This window comes from Balaenoptera borealis, assembly GCF_965194805.1.
Source record: "Balaenoptera borealis genome assembly, chromosome: 8".
Classification (NCBI taxonomy): domain Eukaryota; kingdom Metazoa; phylum Chordata; class Mammalia; order Artiodactyla; family Balaenopteridae; genus Balaenoptera; species Balaenoptera borealis.
In genome coordinates, this window is record NC_138865.1 from 28,766,227 (window position 1) to 28,791,095 (window position 24,869).

Genomic DNA, 24,869 nt, shown 5'->3' on the forward strand with positions numbered 1-24,869 from the left:
GTGGAAAAACTTAGTTTCTCATCATTAAGTATAATGTTAGCTATCGATTTTGTATAGATGGTCTTTATCAATTTGAGAGAGTTCCCCTCTATTCCTAGCTTGCTAAGAGTTTTTATCAAGAATGAGTATTGGATTTTGTCAAATACTTTTTCTGTATCTATTGATATGATCATGTGATTTTTCTTCTTTAGACTGTTGATGTGATAGATTATATTAATGGATTTCCAAATGATAAACCAACCTTGCATACCTGGGATAAATCTCACATGGTCATGGTGTATAATTCTTTTCATACATTTTTGGTTTTGATTTGCTAATGTTTTGTTGAGGATTTTTGCATTTGTGTTCATGAGAGATATTGGTCTGTAGTTTTCTTTTAAAGACTATCTGGTTTTGGTTTTAGGGTAATGCTGGCCTCATATAATGAGTTAGGAGGTTTCCCCTCTATGTCTATCTTCTGGAAGAGATTGTATAAAATTGGCATAATTTCTTCCTTAAATGTTTGAATTCACCAGTGAACCTATCTGAGCCTGCTGCTTTCTGTTTTGGAAGGTTATTAATTGTTGATTCAATTTATTTAATAGATACAGGCCTATTCAGCATCTCTTTCTTCTTGTGTGAGTTTTGGCAGATGTGTCTTTCAAGGAATTACTCCATTTAATCTCGGTTATCAAATTTGTGGCCATAGTGTTGTTCATAGTATTCCTTGATTATCCTTCTACTATCCATGGGATCTGTAGTAATGTCCCTCCTTTATTTTGGATGTTACTAATTTGTATTTTCTCTCTTTTTTTCTTAGTTAGCCTGGCTAGAGGCTCATCAGCTCTATTGATCTTTTCAGAGAACTAGTTTTTTTTTTTTTTAAATTGAAGTATAATTGACCTACAACACTATGTTAGTTCCAGGTGTACAACATAGTGATTCAATATTTCTATACATTAGAAAATGTTACTATGATAAATCTAGTTACAGTACATTACTATACAAAGATATTACAATATTACTGATTATATTCCACATGCTGTACATTTCATCCTCACAACTCATTTATATTGCAGCTGGAAGTTTATACCTCTTAATCTCCTTCACCTATTTTACTCAACCCCCCCACCCCCTACCTTATGGCAACCACTATTTCTTCTCTGTATCTAAGAGACTGTTTCTATTTTGTTCATTTGTTCATTTGCTTTGTTTTTTACATTCCACATATAAGTTAAAATCATACATCATTTTTCTTTCTCTGCCTGACTTATTTCACTTAGCATAATAACCTCTAGGTCAATCCATGTTGTCACATCAAAATCACAAAAGATCTCATTCTTTTTTACGGCTGAGTAATATTCCACTGTGTATAATATACCACATCTTTATCCATTTATCTATTGATGGACACTTAGGTTGTTTCCATATCTTGCCTCTCGTAAGTAGTGCTGCAATAAACATAGGGATGCATATATTTTTTCTAATTAATGTTTTTGTTTTCTTTGGAAAAATACCCGAAGTGGAATTGCTGGATCATATAGTAGTTCTATTTTTAACTTTTTGAGGAACCTCCATATTGTTTTCCATAGTGGCTACACCAATTTGTACCACCAACAGTGCACAAGGGTTCCCTTTTCTCTACATCCTTACCAACACTTGTTATTTCTTGTCTTTTTGTAATAGCCATTCTGACAGGTGTGAGGTGATATCTCATTGTGGTTTTGATTTGCATTCCCCTGATATTTAGTAATGCTGAACATCTTTTCATGTGTCTGTTGGCCATATGTATGTCTTTGGAAAAATGTCTATTTAGGTCCTCTGCAAATTTTTCAATTGGTATTGGGTTATATGAGTTCTTTTGGGTTATATGAGTTCTTTGTATATTTTGGGTATTAACCCCTTATTGGATATCATTTGCAAATACCTTCTCCTATTCAGCATGCTGTTTTTTTCATTTTGTTAAAAGTTTCCTTTGCTATACAAAAGCTTTTTGGTTTGATGTAGTCCCATTTGTTTATTTTTGCTTTTGTTTCCCTTGCCTGAAGACACATATCCAAAAAAATATTGCTAAGACCAATGTCAAAGAGTGTACTGACTAAGTTTTTCTAGATGTTTTATGTTTTCAGGTCTTACGTTTGAGGCTTTAATCCATTTTGAGTTTTTTGGTTTTTTTTTTTTTATGGTGTGAGAAAGTAGTCCAGTTTGATTCTTTTTCGTGGAGCTTTCCAGTTTATCCAACACCAATTAGTGAAGACACTATCTTTTCCCCATTGTATATTTTTGCCTACTTTGGCATAGAGGAATTGCCCATATAAGTGTGGGTTTAATTCTGGGCTCTCTATTCTGTTCTAACGATTTATGTATCTATTTTTGTGCCAGTACCATACTGTTTTGATGACTGTAGCTTTGTAGTATAGTTTAAGATCAGGGAGCATGATACCTCCAGCTTTGTTCTTCTTTGTCAAGATTGTTTTGATTATTCTGTGTCTTCTGTGTTTTCATACACATTTTAGAATAATTTATTGCAGTTCTGTGAAAAATGCTGTTGGTATTTTGAAAGGGATTGCACTGAATCTGCAGATTGCCTTGGGTAGTATGGTCATTTTTACCAATATTAATTCTTCCAATTCATGAACACAGTGTATCTTTCCACACAAAAGACCCAAATAGTCAAAACAACCTTGATAAGAAAACAAAGTTGGAGGTATCATGGTCCCTGATTTCAAACTATACGAAAAAGCTATCATCATCAAAATAGTATGGTAAAGATGGATCTTTTCAATAAGTGGTGCTGGGTCAATTGAATATCCATATGAAAAAATAAGTGTGACCTGACACTTACCTCATACCATACATAAAAATCAATTCCATATGGATTGCATACCTAAATGTGAAGAAAAAACAATTAGGCTTCTAGAAGAAAATCTATGAGAACCACTTCATGACACACATCCAAAAGCTGAAATCTAAAACATGGAAAAAGCAAGTGTTGGTATGAATGTGGACCAACAGTAAATCTCATACACTCTTACTGGGAGCATAAATTGGTCCAACCACTTTGGAATACTGCTTGGCAGAGTCTACTAAAGCCAAACACATGCATATCCTATGACCCAGCAATTCTGCTCCTAGGTATATATCTATCAGAAATATGCACATTTATTTACCAAAAGACATGTACTAGAATATTCATAGCACTAATCATAATAGTCCCAAGCTGGAAACTAAATACCTGTTAAAACTGTTGTGGATAAATGAGTTGAGACACAATAAAGTACTATGCAGCAATGAGAATCAATTACCTATAACTACATGTAGTATGGATGAATCTGACAAATAGAATACAAAGGAAAATAAAACTACAGTTGACCCTTGAACAACATGGGAGTTAAGCCATGTATAACTTATAGTCAACTCTCCATATCCCTGGTTCCTCTGCATCTGCAGATTCAACCAACCACCGACTGTGTAGTACTATACTATTTACTATTGAAAAATACCCACATATAAGTGAACCCACAGGTCAAAGCAGTGTTGTTCAAGCGTCAACTATATAATATACCACATAACATACTATATGATTTCACGCATGCAAAGTACCAAAAAAAGCAACATTAATCTATGTTCTCAGATGTCAGGATAGTGGTTACTCAGAGAAGTTTGAGACTACAAGGAAGCTGAGAGGGCTTTGGGGGTTCTGGCATTGTTCTCTTTCTTGATTAGAATGCTGATATCATGAGTATGACCAGATAGTGATATTTCTTTGGGCTTTATGCATGTAATATTGCACTTTTCTGTATGTACACTATTTGTCAATAGAAAGTTTTAAAAATGTTTTCACATCATGGATGTGTCATAATGTATTCAAACATTTCTGTACTTATTGGTCATTCCATTTGTTTCAGATTTTTTCTTCTACAAATAATGTAAAATAAACATCTCCATACATATTTTATACATATTGGTCCCTTTTTTTTAAAACATCTTTATTGGAGTATAATTGCTTTACAGTGGTGTGTTAGTTTCTGCTTTATAACAAAGTGAATCAGTTATACATATACATATGTCCCCATATCTCTTCCCTCTTGCATCTCCCTCCCTCCTACCCTCCCTATCCCACCCCTCTAGGTGGTCACAAAGCACCAAGCTGATCTCCCTGTGCTATGCGGCTGCTTCCCACTAGCTATCTATTTTACGTTTGGTAGTGTATATATGTCCATGCCACTCTCTCACTTTGCCCCAGCTTACCCTTCCCCCTCCCCGTATCCTCAAGTCCATTCTCTAGTAGGTCTGTGTCTTTATTCCCTTTTAAAGAAATAAATTCTTCGTATATTAAGTGGTTTAAGTCTCCACACTAATATACAATATATGTGACATTTCTTCCAGAAAAGCTGTAAAAACGCAGATTTTCATTTTCACTAGCAATGTTTATATTTTTCCTCTTATATGCTCATTACAATTTTTTCATGTCTTTTTTCAGTGTGTATATTGAGTTCTTATCCTCATTTATAATAGATTAAGTCATTTTGCTTTCCTATATGTTGCAAATACTTTTCCTAATATAGGTACTCTACATTGAATTTGTTTATAGTAGACTTCTGATAAAATTTATGGTTATTTAAAATATGTCCACAAATACTCTGATACCATTCCCTTGAAGAGATGGAGTTTAATTCCTCTATCTTCATCATGGACTGGACTTTAATGACTTCCTTTTAATGAATAGAATGTGGCAAATTGACAATGTTTGACTTCTGATACTAGGTTATGAAAGGCATTGCTCTCTTCTCTTTCTCTCTTGAATCATTCACTCTGGAGGAAGTCAGCTGTCATGTGGTAAGGAAACTCAAGCAGCCCTGTGAAGTGGCCCACATGGTAAGGAGCTGAGGCCCCCAACCAACAGACATGTGTGTGAACCTTCATGGAAGTGGATCCTCCGGCCCCAGTCAAGCCATATGACTACAGCCCTGGCCAATGGCTTGACCCCAAGGCCACCCGGCTAAGACACTCACAAAGGCCTGGCCTTCAGAAAATGTGTGAGATAATAAGTATTTGCCTACTTAAACTGTTGAATTTTGTGGTAAATCTTTTTACAACATATAAGTAATATATAATTTAAAAATTTTTATTGTTAAACACAATGTATGTGCAAAAGCAAACAAAACATAGATGTACAATTTAACAAAGTATTATAAAGCAAACACTAATGTAATTACTACCCAGCTTAAGAAATTAAAAATTGCAGGTCCCCAAAAAGAATATGAGTGTTCTTTCATGATCAAAACCCTCTTGCTCCAGTTTATGTGCAATCACAATCTTGATTGTCATAGTGATCATTTCTCTGCTTTGCTTTATGATTTTATCTCCTATGTTTACATCTCTAAACAATACAAGTTAGTTTTGCTTATTTCTGAGTTGCATATAAATGGAATCTATGGAATCACAGATTTACTTTTTTATGCCTTCTTCTGTTCAACCTTTTGTAAGATTCATCAATGTTGTTGTATGGAGCTCTAGTTTGTTTACTTGCATTTCTGTAGAATATTTCCATTGTATGACTCTACTGCAGCATATTTATCCATTTTACTATTTATGAATACTTGGGTTGTTTCTAATTTGGGACTACTATGCTTGCTTTTATGAACAATCTTGTTCATACTGTCATGGTTCATGTGTGCATGAGCTTCTCAAAGTTATATATTCCTAGGGGTGGTGATAGGAATATCACCACTTTACCATTTAATAACAACTTGTTTTCCAAAGGGACGGATTAATATGCACTGCCTCCAGTGCTGAATGAGTTCTTGTTGTGACATATCCTCAACAACACTCATAATTCTAAAGGTTTTTAATGTTTGCCAGTCTGAGGGGATAGAGTGGTATCTCACCATAGTTTAATATGCACTTCCTTGAATAATAATGATTTTAAGTAAATTTTCATATCTTTTTGGCCATTTTTATTTTCTCTATTATGAAGCACCACCTATTTTCTATACATTGCCTGCCTTCCTATTGAATCAGAGATTTAAAATTATATGTTTAAATTTAAAAAAATATATATGTATATACATTTTAATGCTTTATTGTTTATAACTTTAGAAAATATTCTCTGACACTCATTACTTTATCTTTCAATTTTTAAATAGTGTTTTAATGTACAGAACTTTTACATTTTAATGTAGTTAAATTATAAATCTATTCCTTATGGGTAGTTATTTTCTGACTGCTTTAACCAATTTTATACCACAAAGTATATATATTTTTATATATAAAAAATATATATATTATATAATATATTTATATATATATAATTATAATATAAATGTATTTATTTTATATTTATTATATAAATAACATAATTATGATATATTTTATATTTATAAATATATCTAACTCTAATATATTATATATATAATACATACATATATAATTATATTACTCGAGATATATCATGTTCTTGGACTGGAAGAATCAACACTGTGAAAATGACTCTACTACCCAAAGCAATCTACAGAGTCAATGCAATCCTTATCAAACTACCACTGGCATTTTTCACAGAACTAGAACAAAAAAATCTCACAATTTGTATGGAGACTCAAAAGACCCTGAATAGCCAAAGCAATCTTGGGAAAGAAAAACGGAGCTGGAGGAATCAGGCTCCCTGACTTCAGACTATACTACAAAGCTACAGTAATCAAGACAGTATGGTACTGGCACAAAAACAGAAATATAGATCAATGGAACAGGATAGACAGCCCAGAGATAAACCCAGGCACATATGGTCACCTTATCTTTGATAAAGGAGGCAAGCATATACAGTGGAGAAAAGACAGCCTCTTCAATAAGTGGTGCTGGGAAAAATGGACAGCTACATGTAAAAGCATGAAATTAGAATGCTCCCTAACACCATACATGAAAATAAACTGAAAATGGATTAAAGACCTAAATGGAAGGCCAGATACTATGAAACTCTTAGAGGAAAACATAGGCAGAACACTCCATGACATAAATCACAGCAAGATCCTTTTTGACCCACCTCCTAGAGAAATGGAAATAGAAACAAAAATAAACAAATGGGACCTAATTAAAGTTAAAAGCTTTTGCACAGCAAAGGAAACCATAAACAAGACCAAAAGACAACCCTCAGAATGGGAGAAAATATTTTCAAATGAAGCAACTGACAAAGGATTGATTAATCTCCAAAATTTACAAGCAGCTCATGCAGCTCAATATCAAAAAAACAAACAACCCAATCCAAGAATGGTCAGAGACCTAAATAGACATTTCTCCAAAGAAGATACACAGATTGCCAACAAACACATGAAAGAATGCTCAACATCATTAATTATTAGAGAAATGCAAATCAAAACGACAATGAGATATCATCTCACACCGGTCACAATGGCCATCATCAAAAGATCTACAAACAATAAATGCTGGAGAGGGTGTGGAGAAAAGGGAACACTCTTGCACTGTTGGTGGGAATGTAAATTGATATAGCCACTATGGAGAACAGTACGGAGGTTCCTTAAAAAACTAAAAATAGAACTACCATATGACCCAGCAATCCCACTATTTGGCAGGTACCCTGAGAAAACCATAATTCAAAAAGAGTCATGTACCACAATGTTCATTGCAGCTTTATTTACAATAGCCAGGACATGGAAGCAACCTAAGTGTCCATCAACAGATGAATGGATAAAGAAGATGTGGCACATATATACAATGGAATATTACTCAGCCATAAAAAGAAACAAAACTGAGTTATTTGTAGTGAGGTGGATGGACCTAGAGTCTGTCATACAGAGTGAAGTAAGTCAGAAAGAGAAAAACAAATACCATATGGTAACACATATATATGGAATCTAAGAAAAAAAAAAAAAGGTTCTGAAGAACCTAGGGGCAGGACAGGAATAAAGACGCAGATGTAGAGAATGGACTTGAGGACATGGGGAGGGGGAAGGATAAGCTGGGACGAAGTGAGAGAGTGGCATGGACATATATACACTACCAAACGTAAAATAGATAGCTAGTGGGAAGCAGCTGGATTACACGGGGAGATCAGCTCGGTGCTTTGTGACCACCTAGAGCGGTGGGATGGGGAGGGTGGGAGGGAGATGCAAGAGAGAGGGGAAATGGGGATATATGTATACATATAGCTGATTCACTTTGTTATACAGCAGAAACTAACACCTTGTAATTATGCTCCAATAAAGATGTTTATAAAAAAAAAGAAATTAGATTTACTCTAAGTGCTCAAAACACACACACACACACACACACAAAGAATTAATATGTAAATTTAGCAAGGCAGTTGAATACGGGTCAATATACAAAAATCGAATGCATTTCTATTTATATTTATACACAAATGATTTCTACATATGCTACATATAGTATACACAGAAATTTTTTTGTAAATACAAAACTATACATACCCCTATCTATTACTGTTGCGTTGCACCCTACAGGCCTGCAAGCCCTGCACTTGCCCAGCCTCGAGACCGAAGAAAGAGCCTGAAGTGAGCGACATAGACATCAGTGGTTTAATGGATGGAGGAGCTTACATGTCCTGGAGCAACACTCCACGGTGTGCGGCAGACAGCGGGCAGGACATGGTAGTAGTCTTTGCTCCCAGGGCTCGGGGAGGTCACCGGTTATAGGGGGAATTGACATCAGGTTGGCTCATCGGTTACCAGGGAAACAAGCAGAGGGGCACGTCCCTCACCGTCCCTTTGATAAGCTATCACCTTTGATAAGCTATCACCGTGGAGGTGCTCTGATCTAAAGATTAGAACAATCACTAGCTGGGGCCGGGGGCAAGTATGTATTAGGAGGGAAGGTTGGTGATGTGAGTAGTGTGTAGATGAAGGAGGACTGGTCGGGCAGGGGTTGTACAGCGAGCAAGAGAAGAGCCATCTTGGGTGGCTTGATCATACAATTATTTATGTATTTCTATCTATGCTGTATACTAGCAAAGAAAATATTGGAAAATCAAATTTTAAAATAACATTTAAATCGTATAAAAATACTTATGAATAATTTTAACAAAATATGTGCAAGCCCTGTTCACTTAAACCTACAAAACTTTGTTGAGAGAAATAAATGAAGGCCTATATAAATGGGGTCATATATGCCATGTTCATGGCTTAGAAGACTAAACATTAAGATGTCAGTTATCCCCAAATCAATCTATAGATTCAAAGTAATCAAAGTCCCAGTAAGCAGTTTTGTAGAAATTTCCAAGCTGACTTGACAAATTTTATGGAAATGGATATATTTTCCAAAAAAGAAAATGCTGGAGGTCACGACTTAACTGTAATCTGCGGGAAACAAGACCCTGTGTTACTGTCATGAGGACAGACAAACAGATCAGTGGAGACTGACCCACATGTTCAACATATAACACATATAACACATACAGTCATTTGATATTTTGACAAACGAAGGTGATGATATAATTTGATGAAGAAAGGATGGTCTTTCCTACAAATTCTGGATACCCATTTGTAAATAAAAATGAACCCTGACGCTGACCATGCACACAAATATAATTTAACTTGAAATGAGCCACAGACCTATATGTAGATCATCTTCCCAATAACCCGTGAGACGAAGTCACACAAAGCTAAGCCAAGGCGTCAAGGTGCTGGGTTCTCATTGGGGCCCCATTCAGGTTGTTGGCAGTCCAGGACACTGTGGCTACAGAACTAAGGTTTCCCTGCCTGCTGGCTGGTGGCAGAGACTATTCTTGTTCTCAGGCCCACCGACAGCCTGGCAGCCGGCACGGGAGGCCCCCGCACCCGTGAGTCTCTGACTTCCTCTTCTGTGACCAGTCAGAGAAAACTCTCTGCCTTTGAAGCACTCATGGAATTAAAGTGGGCCCGCCCAGATCATCTCTCTTTAGCCAGGTAACAGAAATTTCTCGTGATGCTTGCAACTTTAACCATTTCTCCTTGAAATTCCACACATTTTTGTTCCATATATATTTTAGGCCATACTTTAATGTGCATTCAAAATTAGCCTCGCTGTATCTTTCTGGGAGGCTGATCAAATTATTATTTTGAAATGACCCCTAAGATCTAGTAAAAACTTTGATCTTCCGGTCTTCTCGTCTAACATTACCAGCTGTGTGAGCTTGCTTCTGGTTGGCATCTCCAACGCCTATCATTTTCCCATCCTTTTAATTCCATCCTCCTTAAGTGTTCTGTTTTAGATGAGTCTTGTATTAATTTCCTAGGGCTGAAGTAACAAAACAGGGTGGCTTAAAAAAACAAAAATTTACTCCCTCACAGTTCTGGAGGCTAGAGGCCCAAAGTCAAGGTACCAGCAGGGCTCTGCTTCCTCTGAAGGTTCTAGGGCTTTCCTTGGCATGTAACAGCACACTCCAATGTCTGCGGCATCTGCACATGGCTTCTCTGTGTGTGTCTCTGTGCCCTCTCCTCTTCTTAGCAAGATACCGTTAGATTAAAGGCCCAGACTAAATCCAGGATGATTTCATCTTGAGATCCTTAACTAAATACATCGCAGAATAGGGAGGGTGGCAGGGAGATGCAAGAGGGAGGAGATATGGGGGTATATGTGTATGTATAGCTGATTCACTTTGTTATAAAGCATAAACTAACACACCATTGTAAAGCAATTATACTCCAATAAAGATGTTAAATAAATAAATAAATAAATAAATAAATAAATAAATAAATAAATAAATAAATAAAATACATCGCAGCAGCACCGTTTCCAAAGAAGGTCACATTCTGAGGCTCTGGGTAGACCTGAATTTTGGGGGGATACCCTTTTCCTTACCCCACTGGTGCATGTGTAAAGTCAGCAGTCTCCAAATCTGAGCCAAATTTTGTGTAGGGGGTTGATCCTGCCCCATCCTCCGACAGGGCAACCTCAAGAAAATCAGTGCTTCTGATACAAAACCTACCGACCTCAGCCCCGCACAACGCACCATCAAAGTGAAAGCTGCAGGCTACATCTGGGCCCTAGCGGTGACAGAGGTGATCACAGGTTCAGGTTCAGATCACAGGTGACTCTCTGTTCCCAGGTACGTATTATGCCTTGGGACGTGGAGGTAGCATCCTGCAGGCTCCGCACAGCCACTGGAGCCTCCTTGCTAAGACAGAAATGACATCTTCAGGATGAAGGCAGGCCTGGCCATCTGGTGCAGGAGGAAGTAGCTTCCTGTTGTCCTCAGACCCTTGCCACAGGCAATGACACTAGAGCAGGCCACCCTCTGAGTAGACAAGAAAGGGAATTCTCTCGTGGTGTAGACAGCACTGACACTGTCCCATGCCACACGGCCCACCAGAGCACTGCTGCTGCCCGTACCTTACCGGGTGTCCCTGATAAAGGACAGACACAACAGTCCACACAAATGGTTGACCTTCAGGCTGTCATCTCAGTCACCTTAGCCCTTGATGCCCCAGCAAACAACCAGCACGTTTACACTCTTTGGCCATTGCCAGTGGCATGGCCATGTGGCCAGCCAATGCAGAAACTAAATTCTCATCCAAGCTTTCCCGTTTGGTAGGAAGACCTCAGGACCTCTTGCCCCCCAAACACCCCAAATATAAATGATAGTCACACATGTCTGCACATAGCACGCACTCCTATCCCCTTTGGAGACCCAGACATTACCAACAGTGACCAAGACTCTCATTTCACTTTAAAAACACACAACACCAAGCTCTTGAGCAAGTCATTCAAGAGAACTTCCCTTCATCTGCCAATTTAGAACGCAGGCCTCACAGAGGACCATATGGCCTACTTATACAAGTTCAGGTTCGGGGAAATGAAACATGCACCTGTCAGTCATCAAACATCAGAAATGCATCATAATAACTTACTCCATTTTTGATGTTTGACAGCTGATAGCCTTTAAGGACCACCCCCCTCTCTTACCCCAGGGCAAGCTGATAAGAAAGGGGCACCTGCAGAGAATTCACACCAGTAAACCCTGGCCCAGGGTAAGAACCCCACCTCCCAAACCACAGGGAAAGCCAGAGTCAGTAACTCCTCCCTGCTTCCTCAGGCCATTTCCAGAGCTGCCTCCTGGGAGCCCACCCTGCTCTCCCAGCAAAGTCTCATTCTGTGAAAAATGGACCTTTTCACTCCCACTCGCTGCATGTGTGGCATCATCAGTCTTGATAATGAGAACTAAAATGTTGCCTGCCATATCAGTAAACAAAGGATGTTGCAGCCATCAAGCCATCATATTACAGCCACCGGAGGGTGAGCCCTAAGGGAACCCAGGATGTAGACAAACGGGCTGCTCACTGCCAAACCCTCAGCCACTGCCACACCCCCTGGTTCTGCCAGTGTACCCTGAGGAAACTCAGGATAAGAATACACAGGATACTGGCCCCAGATATTGAAGGTGCATATCAAAGGAATGATTTCAGTGAGCCCAGGCTCTTGCATCTTCCCCAACATAGAAAAGTGCTAAATTCCATAACTTGAGAAATCTGGTTTTCTTTTATTAACAGTAATCTTTTGATGTTCTGACTACCTGGTCTTTTGTTGAGAATCTCCTATATATCCTGGCTCCCCACCCTTGCCTCTTCGGAACAGTTTCTGCAATGTCATCTGAGATGCCATGTCCCGGGCCTGAAGTCCTCAGAAAGTCCACCCAATAAAACATCACTCTCAACTTTTAGGTTGTGCATTTTTTTTTTTTTCAGTCAACAATAACCAAGCCACATTTTGGGTCAGGTTGATCCTGCCCCCTATGGTGCAACCACAAAACACATTCATCTTCCTCTTATGATTTAGAAGCTATATGCTGTATACTATTCTTCTAGGAGTTAGACGAGAGATTACTATTTGCAGCCTGCCTTATAAAGTATACTGCTAATTGGTACATTTAATCTTCTCCGACAATTCAAGGAGCTTAGACCTTTTAGTTCCTCATAAACCTCCCCTAGCCTAAATGCTAAAGTCATGCATTTTATTTCTACATATAGTTTAAAGTCCACAAGGCATTGTTGTTGCTGTTTTATACAGTCAATATTTAGATTTCCTCATATTTACCACTGTTGCTGCTCATCGATCTTTCCTGCTTCTCTGACATTTCGTCTGTGATCATTTTGCCTCTGCCTGAAGAAGTCTCATTAGTATTACACGAAGGTCATTTTACTTCCTCTCGCTGCTATTAAATACATTTTTCTTAGTCTTCAGTTATCTCAGTTCACTCTGATGGGTCTATATGCAGATTTATTTTTATTTACCCTGCTTGGGGTTTGCAGGGCCTTCTTGATTCCATGGAGTACTGTCCTTAGTCTATTTTGGAAAAATATCTACCATCATCTCTTCAAATGTTTCCTATGCGTCCCTGCCTCACCTACTCCTAGGATATAAAATAAACAAATACCAAAATTTTTTCATGGATCCTTTATGGCCTCGCCATTCAAAGTGTGGTCTATGACCTGATAGCATCAATATTCTCAAGAAGCTTCTAAAAACTCAGCATCTCAGGCATCCCCAGGGATCCACTGAATCAGAATCTTCATTTAAACAAGATCCACAGGTGAGTCACATCCCATTCAAGTCTGAGAAGCACTGGTCTCCATCTCTCAGCCTCTCTTCCACATTTACCACTCCTCGTCTCCCCATTCCATTGTAGATAATTACTTTTATCTTCCAGTTCACTAATTCTTTCATACTCTTAACTTCTTAACTGATGTATATAATACACATAGAAAATTGCACAAGACATAAACATAAGAGCTCAGTACATTTTTACAAAGTAAATATTCATGTCACCACCGAAGTTAAGAACACTGCCAGTGGCCCAAAAGCTCCCCCCACCCACCCCAGACTTTTGTGGGATTCAACTGTCCACTCTGCTATTAAGTTCATCCGCTGAGTCCTAACGTTTGTTATTCAGTTTTGCTACTCCAGAATTTCTTTCTACTTGGTTCTTTTCCAAATCTGTATGTCATTTTTCACGGCTTTAAGTTCTGTTGAAATTTATCTCCTTGAGCAGGGCAACCACAGGTGTGCTAGTGTTTGTGTCTATTAACTACAATATCCAAATCCCCTGGGGCTCTACTGACATTGTCAGCTGTTTATCCTGCAGGTTCTAGTTCATGTTATCTTTTTTTCTTTTTTATGGAGTATAGTTGACTTACAACATTGTGTTAGTTTCAGCTGTACAGCAAAGTGATTCAGTTATACATATACATATATTCGTTCTTTTTTACATTCTTTTCTCATACAGGTTATCACAGAATATTGGGTAGAGTTCCCTGTGCTATACAGTAGGTTCTTGTTATCTATCTTATATATAGTAGTGTGTGTATTCGTCCAAAGCTCCTGATTTATCCCTCCCCACCACGTTTCCCCTTAGGTAACCATAAGTTTGTTTTTGATATCTATTAAGTCTGCTTCTGTTTTGTAAATGGGTTCATTTGTATCTTTTTTTTTTAATTAGATTCCACATATGAGTGATATCATATGGTATTTGTCTTTGTCTGACTTACTTGACTTAGTATGATAATCTTTAGGTTTTAGCATCCATTTTGCTGCAAATGGCATTATTTCATTCTTTTTTTATGGCTGAGTAATATTCCATTGTATATATGTACCACATCTTCTTTATCCATCCCTCTGTTGATGGACATTTAGGTTGCTTCCATGTCCTGGCCATTGTAAATAGTGCTGCAATGAACACAGGGGCGTATGTATCCTTTCGGATTATGGTTTTCTCCAGCTATATGCCCAGGAGTGGGATTGGTGGATCATATGGTAGCTCTATTTTAAGTTTTTTAAGGAACCTCCATATTGTTCTCCATAGTGGTTGTACCAATTTACAGTCCCACCAACAGTGTAGGAGGGTTCCCTTTTCTCCACACCCTCTCTAGCACTTACTGTTTGTAGACTTTTTGATGATGGCCATTCTGACAGGTGCAAGGTGATACCTCATTGTAGTTTTGATTTGCATTTCTCTGATAATTAGTGATGCTGAGCATCTTTTCATATGCTTTTTGGCTATCTGTATATCTTCTTTGGAGAACTGTCTGTTTAGATCTTCTGCCCATTTTTTGATTGGGTTGTTTGTTTTTTTGACATAGAGCTCCATGAGCTGTTTGTATATTTTGGAGATTAACCCCTTGTCAGTTGCATTATTTGCAAATATTTTCTCCCGTTCTATGGGTATCTTTTTGTTTTGTTGATGGTTTCCTTTGCTGTCCAGAAGCTTTTAAGTTTAATTAGGTCACATTTGTTTATTTTTGTTTTTATTTTCATTACTCTAGGAGGTGGGTCAAAAACGATATTGCTTCAGTCTATGTCAAAGAATGTTCTGCCTATGTTTTTCTCTAAGAGTTTTACAGTGTCTGGCCTTACATTTAGGTCTTTGATCCATTTCCAGTTTATTTTTGTGTATGGTGTTAGAGAATGTTCTAATTTCATTCTTTTACATGTAGCTGTCCAGTTTTCCCAGCACCACACATCAAAGAGACTGCTTTTTCTCCACTGTGTATTCTTTCCTCCCTTGTCATAGATTAATTGACCATAGGAGCGTGAGTTTATTTCTGGGCTTTCTAACTTATTCCATTGATATATATTTCTGTTTTTGTGCCAGTACCATACTGTTTTGATTACTGTAGCTTTGTAGTATAGTCTGCAGTCAGGGAGTCTGATTCCTCCAGCTCCATTTTGCTTTCTCAAGATTGCTTTGGCTATTCGGGGTCTTTTGTATTTCCATGTAATTTTAAAAAAACTTTGCTCTAATTCTGTGAAAAATGCCAATGGTAGTTTGATAGGGATTGCACTGAATCTGTAGATTGCCTTGGGTAGTTCATATCATCTTACCTCATGTGCCTACTTATCTCTAAGTGAGTGCTGAACACTGTATTTGAAAAGAGAGGCCTTGGGAGTTGTTAACCTTCTCCAGAAAGGATTTTCATTTACTCCCAGCCAGTAACTGGGCAGCTGCAGCCAGTTCAGGGACTGTTTACTTTCAGACCACCCTCACTCTTAGGCTGAAACTTGATAACCCACCCAACCTAAGAGGATTCACAGGGCTCCATTCCTTGGTGGCCCTGCAGTCCAACTTTTGTCTACTTGGCTATTAAGCTCTGCTCAGCCCCTTAGCTTTGTAGTAAACATCTCCAGGGCAAAAGCAGCCCCATTGTTAGGCTCAGCACTTTGATTTCTGCCATCTTCTGAATCTTGGCCTAGAAACCGTTTGCTCTTTTTAGCTCTCTGACTTGATATATATTCTAATTTTTCTAATTGTCCTTCACTGACAAGTATGTGTGAATCATGTGCTCTACCATTCCCAGGAGAGAAACTTAGTGGCTTCCTCTTCATCTACACAATATATTCTCAAATTGCTCTGGAGATGTTAATTACACTTATTCCAAAGTCTTCTTTAAACAACTAGAGTTGTTTATGTGAAATCTGTTTCATCAGGTTTTACTTTTTTTGTTTACGAGCTTAGTTCTTTTACAGAGTTAGTTCTGTTTACATATGAAACTGTTCCTGGATGTCTGCTCATCTTGATATTTGGGATGCCAGTTTGCCCACACTTGCAAAGACCTCCTTCCCTCCAGGAGGAGGATACTGCCCCCAGGTGAAAGCTACTTCCTCAATCTGCCAGCTAACACCCACTTTTGCCATTTCTCTCTGGCCAAATGCTCCCTCCCAATGCCCAAGAATCACCTCTAAAACAAATGTCCTGGCAGCAGAAGGCCTTCATCATCTGAGGCAAATGCTTGCATTCTGTCGAACATGCCTCAGTTTTCCTTTGAGTTGGGCCCTCGTGGAGACTTGAAAAGGGGGAAAGAAGGGTGAGAATGCAGTAGTGAGAAGGAACTGCAAGGGGAAGAAAGACTATGAGTAGGACCAGGAGACAGGAAAGCAGGGGCCCGTGGACAAGAAAACACAGGCAGCCCACAGGGCTGGACCTCACTCTGAAAGGGTGAGAGGCTGCAGAGATGGGGCCAAGGAACAGGCTGTGGCACACTAGAGCCGAAGGGGGATGAGGAGTCTGCCCTCCACATGGCAGGCAAGGAGGAGCTTGGGGGACCGAGCAGAATTATGTGGTCACTTGGTCTGCCATGTGGAGGGCCTGGCTTGAAGTGCCACCTGGCACAGTGGTCTGGTGCCAGGTCCACAGACCCTGGGAAACAGCAGAGGTTTCTGAGAGCTGGGTCACTCACCAGCAGGAGGGGGCCTTCTGGAAAGTCACAGGCCTCCAATGAAGACGAGTATGTAGGCAGGCAGGAGGCTTGCTCACACCCGTTCTCTGCTTTCCATACTTTGATCAGTCCCTGCTCGTCCACGGTGACAACCAGTTGCAGCCGAGGGTAAGTCACCAAATTCACCAGAGCTGCAGGCTGTAGAGGGCTCGACAGATCTCCGTGCCCTAGGCAACAACAAAATTAATGTAACAACTCACATAGGGCCCATTTATTTCCTAAACACTTATTATTTTCATTCATTCGACCATCACCCAGTGCACACTGGGGACATGTAGGTGTAAAGGATATGATGCCCATCCTCACAGGCCGCACAGCATGGTAGGGAACACAACACAGAAGCAATGTTCCACCAGAGAGGAGACAGGTGTGTCCTGGAGGAGAGCAGTGGCTGAGCGTGGGTGTTGAGACTGCCTGGGGTTGGTGCCATTGCAGGGGGATTGAGGGTGGGGTTCTTCATGTGCACTGGGCACAGGATGTCTGAAGCACTCCCAGTGGTTACCTATGGCTCAACTGAAGAAGGCTGGGCAGGGAGGCAGGACCCAACACTACCCACCCTGCCCGGGATCTGGGCTGTGCTTGGGACCTAGGCTGTGCTGGGGACCTGGGCTGTACTCAGGACCTGGGCTTTGCAGGGCTGCATAAAGTGAACTTCCACGTGGAACGTCTCACTTGGTCCCCAAGGAACCCAGGTTTACAGATAAGCTAATTCAGCCTTGTGGTTGTAAACAGTTTCTGTTGCATATCTGCAACTGCCCTGCTCAGAACATGCCCTTCCCAGTGGTGTACCCAGCAGTGCCACCGCGGGCCAGGCCTGGCGAAGGCCCATGCCCTGTCACGGCCATTAGCACAGAGGAAAATGACTGGTCCGATATGGGCTGATTCCCAGATACATGGTCTCTCCCAGGATTCTGAAAGCTACAACAGCGAGGTAAAGAGCCCGGGTCCAGCAGGCCCACGGCACATTAGGATAGGGCGTCAGAGAACCAATCCTCTAATTACTGTTTCTGAGTTTCTCAGAGTTGCCACATGGGGTTTCTTTCCAATTTGGAGTTATTACGGTTCTTTTTCTATCAGGTGTTATCATGTTAGCATGATCTTTTTCCAATCATGATATCCCAGTATTCTTCCATTCTTTTCTTTCTTCCCCCTCACATCAACAAATCAACAGTTGATTTCTGTTGCTTAAACAGCTAACAAGACTATTACTAGTAGGAACTTGGCACCGGTGACTGGGTCATGTCAACTAGGTCTCGGAGAATACACATTATTCACCAGTGGCTAGTAGTATGGAAGTGGGCAAAGAAGCAGTGAAACTCCCCTTCCCATTTCAGAATAGAAAGTAGCAACCAGGGGAACAGAGCGCAGAAACAGGCTACATACTGCATGACTCCAACAAAATGACTGAGCTTTCTAAAAATAAAATAAGATTGGAGATGTGTTCACAAAGAGGATTAAGGTTGGCAAGCCAGGCAGAATGGGTGCAGAGGGGTCTAGCCCTGTCTAACAGTCCCACACTGTGACCAACGGACCACACTAGAGTTCAACAAACCACAGCCTACAGCCAAACCCAGCCCACTAACCATTTTTGTATTTTCGTTAAAAAAAAAAATCAAAGAATATTTCATGACACATGAAAAAAACAAGAAACTCACATGTGAGGGTCCATAAGTACAGTTTTATTGGAACACAGCCACTCCCTTTTTGTTTACTTCTTGTCTACAGCTGCTTCTGCTTTTCAGCCACATAGTTAAGTAGTTGCAACAGGACCACGTGGTCTGCAAAGCCTAAAATATTTGCTCTCTGGCCCTTTACAGAAAAGGTCTGCCACCCCAGCACCAAAGCTCTTTATGTTCAAGTCAAGACCTTTTTGTTTTGGCAACTATGGAACCTCCCAGCCTTCAGGTCTTCTTCCTGCCCAAGAGCCCCTCATCTAAGCCTGTGTGGTCTCATGTCCACAGCCTAAGGTGGGTCTCTTTCAGGGCAACACAACTGCAATGAAACAGAGACCAGCCACCTGCACCCATCACTCACCAGAGACCTTCACTCGAAATTATAATGTCAAACATCACTGTATATGAGGAAAATAAAGCACGTGGAAAAGAAAAAAAAAACATGATAAACAAATGAAAAACTGACCACGGAGGAAAGACATATGATGCAAATAACTGTATCCTTTAAACAACAAAAAAGAGCAATCAGAGAATATGAAAATGGATAGGAAAGCTTTTTAACAATTAGTACCAACCAAGTCCAAAATACTAATCAAGTTATCGAGGTTGTAACACTTAAGTTTGCAAGTGGGGTGAGTAAAAGCTGCATTATCTGGGCAAAACCACCCAGAGGCTGGCATTGGCTCCAATGTGGACATCACAGAACTGGGCATGGCAGCTGTCATCCCCTTGCATAAACAGCCTCCATCAGGCACTGCAAAAATGCCCATCTCCCTGAGGCAGGACAGCAGAGAGTCAAGGGCATTTGCGATCAATCAGACTCAAGTCTGAAGTGTGACCTGGCACAGCGACTGAGCCTCCTGCAGCTCAGATTTCTCATCTGTACAATGGGGCTCCCACTCCTCACCTCACAAGTTGGCTGTGATGGTTAAAGAGAATAAAGGCAAAGGGCCTCGCTAAGACTGAGGACATAGCAGCATCTGGTCACTTCTCCTCCTGGCCCCCTCCTGGACAGCTCACCTCTTGCAGATCCCAGGCACACACGGTGCCATCTGACGACACGGTGCACACCACGGACTTCTCCCGCCCATCAAACCAGTACTCTGGTTGAGATGTAGGCCAGCTCATCTATCTCTCCTGAAAGAGAACACAGACTTGCCGTAAGCACACACAGGGATGCCTGGCATGTGAACATTCAACTTGGTGAAGGGGAGGCAGGCAAGTCATTCCTCTTCTCTCTCAGGAGCATGACAGGTGCTGATTCTGGGGACAGTGGTGGACAGAAAGAGCTGGGACTTCAGACTTACAGTTTGGGCATCATGCCCAGGACTGCCTACCACCCACCAGCCATGTTACTGTGAACAACAGTTACAACATCCTTATCTCTTAGTTTCTGTTTCTTTCTACTCTGAAATAGATGTAATGATCTCTGTGAGGATCAAATGATAACACAGGTATAGAACATAGCAGGGTATGTCCTCATTATGTGGCATTTTCCAACTAATTGGCTGAAAAACCAAATCCCTAGAGATCTGACCAGGGAAAGAGTGGGAATGCACAGAGTTACCACCTTCCCCACCCCGTACCTTTGTGCCCAGCAATGGCTTTGCAGATAAAGTCCTTCTCTGGCCACCCAGATTCCATTCGGAACTCCAGCTCGGATCAGCAGAGATAGTACTGTTTCCATGTCTGTGTGCCCAGGGTCGTCTGGGAGGCTTTACAGGAGGACCAGCGTCTCAGACACAGCTGCCTGAAACAAAGACCCACAGTCCCAGGCAGAAAAGGAGTCATTAGAAGGTGTTTTGGCATCAATAGGCCTAGCTTTGATTCCCAGCTTCACCATCTACTAGCTTGGACAACTCACTTTGCCTATGTAGGCCTCAGTTTCCTCCACTGTTAAATGGGGATAATGATATGACACTGAACGAGTGCTCACCACATGTCGGGAATAGGTGCTTTTCGTGTTTCCAGTCAATCTATATAACAACCCCATAAGGTAGGTCCTCATCTCCATTTTAGACATGAGAGAGAGGTTAAACAACTAACCCAGGGTCATGCAGCCTTGGTCATGCAACTGGAACTCAAGAGTCTGCATTTTTTTGAAGCCGCCAACTATTGTTGAACTATTTCTCCCTTCAATTTTGTCAGCCCTTCATGCATTTTGTTGCTTTGTTATTAGGTCCATTTACATTTATAATTTTTAGATCTTCTTGATGGATTGATCTGTTTATTATTATAAAATATCCTTCTTTGTCCCTAGTAACACTTTTTGTCTTAAAGTCTGTTTTGTCTGATATTAGCATAGTCATTCTAGCTCTCTCTTGGTTGCTGTTTGCATGGTATATGTTTCCATTCTATTATTTTCAACCTGTATCTTTGAATCTAAAGTGTGTCTATTGTAGACAGCATATACTTGGATATTTTTAATCCCTTCTGCCAATCTCTGCCTTTTCATTGGAGTGTTTAATCCATATATATTTAATACAACTACTGATAAGATAGGATTTACATGTCATTTTGCTTATTTCTATGCATTTTTCCTTCTATTCCTCTATTACTGCCTTCTTTTGTATTAAGTATTTTCTTGTGTCCTATTGCCTTGTCATTTCTTCAACTGTATATTCTTTTAGTTCTTAGTGGTTGCCTTGGGGATTACTGGATAAAAATCTCAATTTATGACAATCTAGTTTTGATTAATAGCAACTTAATAGTATCAAAAAACTTAGCTCCTGTGTAGCTCCATTTTATGCCCCTCTCATTCATGCCGTTATTGTCATACAGATTACATCTTCATACATTATGTACCCAATGGAGAGTCACAATTATTGTTTTATGCAGTTGTCCTTTAAATCACATAGGAAAAAAGGAGTTACAAACAAAAGAATTCATTTATGTTGCCTTTTATATACACCCATATGGTTACTTTACTGGTGCTACTTCTTCACGTGGATTCAAGTTCCTGTCTAATGTCCTTTCATATCAATCTGAAAGACTCTCTTTAGTATTTTTTGTAGGGCAAGTCTACTAGCAACAAATTCTCAGAGCTTTTGTTAATCTGGGAATGTCTTAATTTTCTCCTTCATTTTGCTAGATATAGAATTATTTATTTATTTATTTGTTTATCTATTTATAATCAGTCATCAATTTTATACACATCAGTGTATACATGTCAATCCCAATCGCCCAATTCAGCACACCACCATCCCCACCCCACCGCGGTTTTCCCCCCTTGGTGTCCACACGTTTGTTCTCTACATCTGTGTCTCAACTTCTGCCCTGCAAACCAGTTCATCTGTACCATTTTTCTAGGTTCCACATACATGCGTTAATATACGATATTTGTTTTTCTCTTTCTGACTTACTTCACTCTATATGACAGTCTCTAGATCCATCCACGTCTCAACAAATGACTCAATTTCGTTCCTTTTTATGGCTGAGTAATATTCCATTGTATGTATGTACCACATCTTCTTTATCCATTTGTCTGTTGATGGGCATTTAGGTTGGTTCCATGACCTGGCTATTGTAAATAGTGCTGCAATGAACATTGGGGTGCATGTGTCTTTTTGAATTACGGTTTTCTCTGGGTATATGCCCAGTAGTGGGATTGCTGGATCATATGGTAATTCTATTTTTAGTTTTTTAAGGAACCTCCATATTGTTCTCCATAGTGGCTGCATCAATTTACATTCCCACCAACAGTGCAAGAGGGTTCCCTTTTCTCCACACCCTCTCCAGCATTTGTTGTTTGTAGATTTTCTGATGATGCCCATTCTGACTGGTGTGAGGTGATACCTCATTGTAGTTTTGATTTGCATTTCTCTAATAATTAGTGATGTTGAGCAGCTTTTCATGTGCTTCTTGGCCATCTGTATGTCTTCTTTGGAGAAATGTCTATTTAGGTCTTCTGCCCATTTTTCGATTGGGTTGTTTGTTTCTTTAATATTGCGCTGAATGATTCGTTTGCAAATGTTTTCTCCCATTCTGAAGGTTGTCTTTTTGTCTTGTTTATGGTTTCCTTTGTTGTGCAAAAAAAAAAAAAAAAAAAACGGAGCTGGAGGAATCAGACTCCCTGACTTCAGACTATACTACAAAGCTACAGTAATCAAGACAATATGGTACTGGCACAAAAACAGAAACATAGATCAATGGAACAAGAAAGCCCAAAGATAAACCCAGGCACCTATGGTCAACTAATCTATGACAAAGGAGGCAAAGATATACAATGGAGAAAAGACAGTCTCTTCAATAAGTGTTGCCAGGAAAACTGGACAGCTACATGTAAAAGAAGGAAATTAGAATACTCCCTAACACCATACACAAAAATAAACTCAAAATGGATTCGAGACCTAAATGTAAGACTGGACACTATAAAACTCTTAGAGGAAAACATAGGAAGAACACTCTTTGACATAAATCACAGCAAGATCTTTTTTGATCCACCTCCTAGAGTAATGGAAATAAAAACAAAAATAAACAAATGGGACCTAATGAAACTTCAAAGCTTTTGCACAGCAAAGGATATAGAATTCTTGATGACAATCTTTTTCTTCCCACACCTTCAACATATCAGCACACTCCTTTTTGGGCTCCATGGTTTTTTATGAGAAATCAACCATTACTCTCATTGGGGTTGTCCCATACATGATGAGTTGCTTCTCTCTTGATGCTTTCAAGATTCTGTCTTTGGCTTTCAAGTTGGATTATAATGTGTCTCGACATGGAACTCTTTTGACTTTATCCTACTTGCAGCTCACTGAGCTTCTGGATGTGTAAATTAACATTTTTCATCAAATTTGGGAAGTTTTCAGTCATATCTTTAAATACTTTCTACTTTCTTTCTCCTCTCATCTGGAACTCCCTATTATCTGTTGCTTGCATGCTTGATGGTGTCCCACAGGTCTCTTAGGCACTATTCATTTTTCTTCATCTTCAGCTTCATTGCATTCCTCAGACTGGATAATTTCAACTGACCTATATTCCAGTTTACTGATTCGTTCTTCTGCCTGCTCAAATCTGCTCTTGAATTTTTAATTTGATATTGTACTTTCCTACTCCATAATTTCTGTTTAGTTATTTTTTTTATAATTTTTCTTTATTAATATTCTCTATTAAATGAGACACTGTTCTCATACTTCCCTTCAGTTCTTTTCACGTGGTTTCCTCTAGTTCTTTGCACATACTAAAATAGTTGATTTAAAGTCTTTGTCTAGTAGGTCTGATGCCTGGGCTTCCTTGGGGACAGTCTTTATTGTTTGCTTTGTTTCCTGCATATTAGTGACACTTTATTTCTTTGCATGACTTATAATTTCTGTTGAAAACTGAACATTTTAAATAACATAATGTAGAACTCTGGAAATCTGATTCCACCCCACCCCCGGTTTGTTATTATTGCCACTATTATTTTTGGTTTGTTTAGTGAAGTAACTCTGAAAAGTTTCTGAAGTAACTCTGAAAGTCTGTATTCTTTGTTATGTAGGGCCACTTATGTCTCTGCTCAGTTAAATTAATGTGCAGTAATGAGAGGACAGAGATTTCCTAAATTTCTGGAACCACTAAGTTTCCTAGTCATTGCCAAAGGCTCTATGTGCAGGTTGGGGCATGTGTGCAACACTCAGCCAGGCAGTTGACTTCTCTGCCTTAGTCTTCACTTCCTGCTTCCACAGAACCTCAAGGTTAACCAGAGGTAAAAGTTTAGAGCGCTTTTATATCTGCCCTGAGTTAGCACACAGCCCTGCACAAGCACTTGGCCTTCTAGATTCCTAGGAATGTGTTGGAGCTTTCCAAAACCCCTAAGGACATCACATTCCCAGCTTTTCCTTTTAAACTCTTTGGTTAGCCTATTGTTTCCTTAACTATCATTCAGCAACTCTGATTAAAGACTAATTAAAAAGTTAATCAATTCTCTTTAGTTGTTTTGACAAATGCCCCAAGGTAAAGGTTTTTCACATTGGATGAACACCAAGCAAGGTAAAATAAAGACAGCTTACACGTGAGCTCT

General features: G+C 39.6%; 1 pseudogene across 1 annotated transcript in view; it reads right to left on the bottom strand.

The window, feature by feature from the left end:
* Positions 1-24,869, bottom strand: part of LOC309632920 (F-box/WD repeat-containing protein 12-like) — a 36,614-nt pseudogene that overhangs the window by 4,964 nt on the left and 6,781 nt on the right. Inside the window, exons 3-6 of the transcript in view lie at positions 20,455-20,618; positions 19,889-20,005; positions 17,157-17,362; positions 2,825-2,866 (exon numbers count right to left, since the gene is read on the bottom strand). The product of the transcript in view is annotated as an F-box/WD repeat-containing protein 12-like (transcript). The remainder of the gene's footprint in view (positions 1-2,824; positions 2,867-17,156; positions 17,363-19,888; positions 20,006-20,454; positions 20,619-24,869) is intronic.